The sequence below is a fragment of the Musa acuminata genome, unplaced genomic scaffold, assembly GCF_036884655.1.
Source record: "Musa acuminata AAA Group cultivar baxijiao unplaced genomic scaffold, Cavendish_Baxijiao_AAA HiC_scaffold_66, whole genome shotgun sequence".
Lineage (NCBI taxonomy): Eukaryota > Viridiplantae > Streptophyta > Magnoliopsida > Zingiberales > Musaceae > Musa > Musa acuminata.
In genome coordinates, this window is record NW_027020347.1 from 15,001 (window position 1) to 20,000 (window position 5,000).

Consider the following 5,000-nt stretch of genomic DNA (forward strand, 5'->3'; position numbering starts at 1 on the left):
CAGCCATCTCAGCACCCTGGAACCCCCCGGGTGGCACAGGGCTGGATGGGGCTTTCGTATAGCAGGGACGGTGCTGCCTCACGCTTCGCTCGCTGTTCGCCGCTCGCCGCTCGCTCGCGCAGCCAAAAATGACCAGTTTTGGCCCGTTTTTGGGCTGTTTTGGCCTGTTTATGGTCCGTTCTTGCGTGGTGCGGTGACCGTCGTGAGCGGAGCAAAACGTCAGCCATCTCAGCACCCTGGAACCCCCCGGGTGGCACAGGGCTGGATGGGGCTTTCGTATATAGCAGGGACGGTGCTGCCTCTCGCTTCGCTCGCTGTCCGCCGCTCGCCGCTCGCTCGCGCAGCCAAAAATGGCCAGTTTTGGCCCGTTTTTGGGCCGTTTTAGCCAGTTTTTGGCCTGTTCTTGCATTGCGCGGTGACCGTCGAGAGCGGAGCAAAACGTCAGCCATCTCAGCACCCTGGAACCCCCCGGGTGGCACAGGGCTGGATGGGGCTTTCGTATAGCAGGGACGGTGCTGCCTCTCGCTTCGCTCGCTGTCCGCCGCTCGCCGCTCGCTCGTGCAGCCAAAAATGGCCAGTTTTGGCCCGTTTTTGGGCCGTTTTGGCCAGTTTTTGGCCTGTTCTTGCATTGCGCGGTGACCGTCGAGAGCGGAGCAAAACGTCAGCCATCTCAGCACCCTGGAACCCCCCGGGTGGCACAGGGCTGGATGGGGCTTTCGTATAGCAGGGACGGTGCTGCCTCTCGCTTCGCTCGCTGTCCGCCGCTCGCCGCTCGCTCGTGCAGCCAAAAATGGCCAGTTTTGGCCCGTTTTTGGGCCGTTTTGGCCAGTTTTTGGCCTGTTCTTGCATTGCGCGGTGACCGTCGAGAGCGGAGCAAAACGTCAGCCATCTCAGCACCCTGGAACCCCCCGGGTGGCACAGGGCTGGATGGGGCTTTCGTATAGCAGGGACGGTGCTGCCTCTCGCTTCGCTCGCTGTCCGCCGCTCGCCGCTCGCTCGTGCAGCCAAAAATGGCCAGTTTTGGCCCGTTTTTGGGCCGTTTTGGCCAGTTTTTGGCCTGTTCTTGCATTGCGCGGTGACCGTCGAGAGCGGAGCAAAACGTCAGCCATCTCAGCACCCTGGAACCCCCCGGGTGGCACAGGGCTGGATGGGGCTTTCGTATAGCAGGGACGGTGCTGCCTCTCGCTTCGCTCGCTGTCCGCCGCTCGCCGCTCGCTCGTGCAGCCAAAAATGGCCAGTTTTGGCCCGTTTTTGGGCCGTTTTGGCCAGTTTTTGGCCTGTTCTTGCATTGCGCGGTGACCGTCGAGAGCGGAGCAAAACGTCAGCCATCTCAGCACCCTGGAACCCCCCGGGTGGCACAGGGCTGGATGGGGCTTTCGTATAGCAGGGACGGTGCTGCCTCTCGCTTCGCTCGCTGTCCGCCGCTCGCCGCTCGCTCGTGCAGCCAAAAATGGCCAGTTTTGGCCCGTTTTTGGGCCGTTTTGGCCAGTTTTTGGCCTGTTCTTGCATTGCGCGGTGACCGTCGAGAGCGGAGCAAAACGTCAGCCATCTCAGCACCCTGGAACCCCCCGGGTGGCACAGGGCTGGATGGGGCTTTCGTATAGCAGGGACGGTGCTGCCTCTCGCTTCGCTCGCTGTCCGCCGCTCGCCGCTCGCTCGTGCAGCCAAAAATGGCCAGTTTTGGCCCGTTTTTGGGCCGTTTTGGCCAGTTTTTGGCCTGTTCTTGCATTGCGCGGTGACCGTCGAGAGCGGAGCAAAACGTCAGCCATCTCAGCACCCTGGAACCCCCCGGGTGGCACAGGGCTGGATGGGGCTTTCGTATAGCAGGGACGGTGCTGCCTCTCGCTTCGCTCGCTGTCCGCCGCTCGCCGCTCGCTCGTGCAGCCAAAAATGGCCAGTTTTGGCCCGTTTTTGGGCCGTTTTGGCCAGTTTTTGGCCTGTTCTTGCATTGCGCGGTGACCGTCGAGAGCGGAGCAAAACGTCAGCCATCTCAGCACCCTGGAACCCCCCGGGTGGCACAGGGCTGGATGGGGCTTTCGTATAGCAGGGACGGTGCTGCCTCTCGCTTCGCTCGCTGTCCGCCGCTCGCCGCTCGCTCGTGCAGCCAAAAATGGCCAGTTTTGGCCCGTTTTTGGGCCGTTTTGGCCAGTTTTTGGCCTGTTCTTGCATTGCGCGGTGACCGTCGAGAGCGGAGCAAAACGTCAGCCATCTCAGCACCCTGGAACCCCCCGGGTGGCACAGGGCTGGATGGGGCTTTCGTATAGCAGGTACGGTGCTGCCTCTCGCTTCGCTCGCTGTCCGCCGCTCGCCGCTCGCTCGTGCAGCCAAAAATGGCCAGTTTTGGCCCGTTTTTGGGCCGTTTTGGCCAGTTTTTGGCCTGTTCTTGCATTGCGCGGTGACCGTCGAGAGCGGAGCAAAACGTCAGCCATCTCAGCACCCTGGAACCCCCCGGGTGGCACAGGGCTGGATGGGGCTTTCGTATAGCAGGGACGGTGCTGCCTCTCGCTTCGCTCGCTGTCCGCCGCTCGCCGCTCGCTCGTGCAGCCAAAAATGGCCAGTTTTGGCCCGTTTTTGGGCCGTTTTGGCCAGTTTTTGGCCTGTTCTTGCATTGCGCGGTGACCGTCGAGAGCGGAGCAAAACGTCAGCCATCTCAGCACCCTGGAACCCCCCGGGTGGCACAGGGCTGGATGGGGCTTTCGTATAGCAGGGACGGTGCTGCCTCTCGCTTCGCTCGCTGTCCGCCGCTCGCCGCTCGCTCGCGCAGCCAAAAATGGCCAGTTTTGGCCCGTTTTTGGGCCGTTTTGGCCAGTTTTTGGCCTGTTCTTGCATTGCGCGGTGACCGTCGAGAGCGGAGCAAAACGTCAGCCATCTCAGCACCCTGGAACCCCCCGGGTGGCACAGGGCTGGATGGGGCTTTCGTATAGCAGGGACGGTGCTGCCTCTCGCTTCGCTCGCTGTCCGCCGCTCGCCGCTCGCTCGTGCAGCCAAAAATGGCCAGTTTTGGCCCGTTTTTGGGCCGTTTTGGCCAGTTTTTGGCCTGTTCTTGCATTGCGCGGTGACCGTCGAGAGCGGAGCAAAACGTCAGCCATCTCAGCACCCTGGAACCCCCCCCGGGTGGCACAGGGCTGGATGGGGCTTTCGTATAGCAGGGACGGTGCTGCCTCTCGCTTCGCTCGCTGTCCGCCGCTCGCCGCTCGCTCGTGCAGCCAAAAATGGCCAGTTTTGGCCCGTTTTTGGGCCGTTTTGGCCAGTTTTTGGCCTGTTCTTGCATTGCGCGGTGACCGTCGAGAGCGGAGCAAAACGTCAGCCATCTCAGCACCCTGGAACCCCCCGGGTGGCACAGGGCTGGATGGGGCTTTCGTATAGCAGGGACGGTGCTGCCTCTCGCTTCGCTCGCTGTCCGCCGCTCGCCGCTCGCTCGTGCAGCCAAAAATGGCCAGTTTTGGCCCGTTTTTGGGCCGTTTTGGCCAGTTTTTGGCCTGTTCTTGCATTGCGCGGTGACCGTCGAGAGCGGAGCAAAACGTCAGCCATCTCAGCACCCTGGAACCCCCCGGGTGGCACAGGGCTGGATGGGGCTTTCGTATAGCAGGGACGGTGCTGCCTCTCGCTTCGCTCGCTGTCCGCCGCTCGCCGCTCGCTCGCGCAGCCAAAAATGGCCAGTTTTGGCCCGTTTTTGGGCCGTTTTGGCCAGTTTTTGGCCTGTTCTTGCATTGCGCGGTGACCGTCGAGAGCGGAGCAAAACGTCAGCCATCTCAGCACCCTGGAACCCCCCGGGTGGCACAGGGCTGGATGGGGCTTTCGTATAGCAGGGACGGTGCTGCCTCTCGCTTCGCTCGCTGTCCGCCGCTCGCCGCTCGCTCGTGCAGCCAAAAATGGCCAGTTTTGGCCCGTTTTTGGGCCGTTTTGGCCAGTTTTTGGCCTGTTCTTGCATTGCGCGGTGACCGTCGAGAGCGGAGCAAAACGTCAGCCATCTCAGCACCCTGGAACCCCCCGGGTGGCACAGGGCTGGATGGGGCTTTCGTATAGCAGGGACGGTGCTGCCTCTCGCTTCGCTCGCTGTCCGCCGCTCGCCGCTCGCTCGTGCAGCCAAAAATGGCCAGTTTTGGCCCGTTTTTGGGCCGTTTTGGCCAGTTTTTGGCCTGTTCTTGCATTGCGCGGTGACCGTCGAGAGCGGAGCAAAACGTCAGCCATCTCAGCACCCTGGAACCCCCCGGGTGGCACAGGGCTGGATGGGGCTTTCGTATAGCAGGGACGGTGCTGCCTCTCGCTTCGCTCGCTGTCCGCCGCTCGCCGCTCGCTCGTGCAGCCAAAAATGGCCAGTTTTGGCCCGTTTTTGGGCCGTTTTGGCCAGTTTTTGGCCTGTTCTTGCATTGCGCGGTGACCGTCGAGAGCGGAGCAAAACGTCAGCCATCTCAGCACCCTGGAACCCCCCGGGTGGCACAGGGCTGGATGGGGCTTTCGTATAGCAGGGACGGTGCTGCCTCTCGCTTCGCTCGCTGTCCGCCGCTCGCCGCTCGCTCGCGCAGCCAAAAATGGCCAGTTTTGGCCCGTTTTTGGGCCGTTTTGGCCAGTTTTTGGCCTGTTCTTGCATTGCGCGGTGACCGTCGAGAGCGGAGCAAAACGTCAGCCATCTCAGCACCCTGGAACCCCCCGGGTGGCACAGGGCTGGATGGGGCTTTCGTATAGCAGGGACGGTGCTGCCTCTCGCTTCGCTCGCTGTCCGCCGCTCGCCGCTCGCGCAGCCAAAAATGGCCAGTTTTGGCCCGTTTTTGGGCCGTTTTGGCCAGTTTTTGGCCTGTTCTTGCATTGCGCGGTGACCGTCGAGAGCGGAGCAAAACGTCAGCCATCTCAGCACCCTGGAACCCCCCGGGTGGCACAGGGCTGGATGGGGCTTTCGTATAGCAGGGACGGTGCTGCCTCTCGCTTCGCTCGCTGTTCGCCGCTCGCCGCTCGCTCGCGCAGCCAAAAATGGCCAGTTTTGGCCCGTTTTTGGGCTGTTT